This window comes from Austrofundulus limnaeus, unplaced genomic scaffold (genome assembly GCF_001266775.1).
Source record: "Austrofundulus limnaeus strain Quisiro unplaced genomic scaffold, Austrofundulus_limnaeus-1.0 Scaffold109, whole genome shotgun sequence".
Classification (NCBI taxonomy): Eukaryota; Metazoa; Chordata; class Actinopteri; order Cyprinodontiformes; family Rivulidae; genus Austrofundulus; species Austrofundulus limnaeus.
In genome coordinates this window covers 1203451-1205626 of record NW_013952511.1, presented here as the reverse complement: position 1 = coordinate 1205626, position 2176 = coordinate 1203451, and positions in this window count along the sequence as shown.

Genomic DNA, 2176 nt, shown 5'->3' with positions numbered 1-2176 from the left:
ACACACACACACACACACACACACACACACACACACACACACACACACACACACATAAAAGTCCTCTGACAGTAAAAGAATATTTCCATGGGGAGCATAGACCCATGGGGGAGGCTTATTGTAAGTGTGTGAATGTGTGTGATTATGAGTGTGAATCCCATTATGCAAATAGACCATGAGTAAAGATCCACTCTATCTGTAGGTCATATTCATTAAGTTTATGTAATCTGGCAGAGGGAAATAAATGACAGTGTAAATGTGTGACAACCTTCAGCAGTGTTTGCATCCAATATATAACTTACTAACCATAAAACGGCAGGTTTGACTATCGAAGCATCAGTAAAGTCACTTATATGAGAGTGGTTCATGTTTTTATGTTCAGCGAGCGATTCTAAAAATGCAGTGCAATCAATTTAAACTATTGTGTTTGTACTGTATTACAAAAAAATTACTGTTTTGCTAAAATTTGCAACCAGTACCAACATGCTTTTATTTGAATATAAACTGTAAAAGAAGTGTGGTTGATTGTAAAATTTACTAAACTGGCATATAAGAGAAATTATACTGCAGAACATAATCCATTTGCTGCATTTATTTCTGTGAAGTGCAGGTTATAATCACACTTGAGTGGCAGTTTTTTTCCATAAAAAACTGAAATTTTCACAGATTTGAGCACATTTGCCTGCTTTTGTTTGATATTGGCATCTTGTTGTTTTGTTATTTTATTTGTCCATTTTTTTTCTAATAATTTTCAGAGAAATGGCTTTTTCATCTCTAAATGCTCCCAACTAAAAGCATACATCCATCATTTTATTTGCTCTTTTTTACCTTAGATCATAGTGAGGCAGGTGTCTATCACTGTGTGAGAGGTGGGGTCAACTGGGGTGTTTTTGTTTCCTGGAGAAAACAAGCAATTTCAAAAAACAACTAATTTCAGCAACCTGTTGCAAGTATTTATATTTTTTTCTTTATTTGACGCTACAAAATACCAATAATATTATAAGACGAAAGAGAATAACTAAGTCATATATCAAGATTTCAAGGAATTATTTTGTCAAAATGCTAAAAGAATATAAGTACTTTTCCTGTTGATGACTTTCCTCATGTTTTACAGATAAAAAGAAACATCATTCAATTCAAATTCAAAACTACTTTATTGATCCCAGAGGGAAATTAGGTATCATGCTGAAATCTGCCAAGTTATTGAAACAGCCTAAAACAAAATGAGATAGAACAAGATAGAAAGTAGCCACTGATCAAACAAAAACTTTGAAAGATCTTCAGATTGCCTTGAAAATTATTTTTCTAAAACTTTTTTTTTGGGGGGGGGTGTTAATGACTCCTGGCTCTTTGGAAAGATGATATAAAGAAACGTTTGCTAAGATTTTCACCCAGTTTACTGTATATTCTTAGTGAAACGTGGTGTGGGAGCCTGCAGCCTGACGTCAGCGGGTTCAGCACCATGGACAGAGTCTGACAGGGATGGAGGATCAGGACYCTGACTCCAGAGGCTCTGAACAGGACGAGTGATTACATTCTGAGAGCTTCAATAAAACGTGTCCACTGGTTTGTGAGGCATTTTGTTAACGCACAGGAAAACAAAAAAAAAATAGATTTTATCTGTGTGATCTATGTTTGATGCCCAAATCACATTTCTCCATCTCGTGTGCTCCTATAATGGCAGCTGGAAAAGCCCTTCAGAGAAGCACAGACCACATCTTTCATTGGGACAATCTGTGAAGCATTCCTCTTTTTATTTTGCCATCTGGAGCAAAACGAGCCCCATACAAGATCAAACCCCGCCTGTCACTACTGACCGACCTGTTTCCTGCAGATCGAATGAAGACACACTGAGTGGGACATGAACACAGTGTACTTCTGCTTCCTTTTATTGCCACACACTTAAAGCTGCTGAGAACATCGCATTACTTGAATAATCATGTTATTTTCTTTTTATTTTTTGCAGAAGTGTTGCTGTTTTTTTTCTCTCTCCAGATTGTCATGATGCTGTACTTCTGATGATTTTAGCTGACTCTTAGTAGAATTCCACAGGCACAGGATTCCCTCAGTCCACTGGTTAGATACAGCTGTAGACAGAGTGAATATTTAGGCAGAAAAATGCAGCAAATGAGCCCAAACTGTGAACACATACACACACACACACACACACACACAC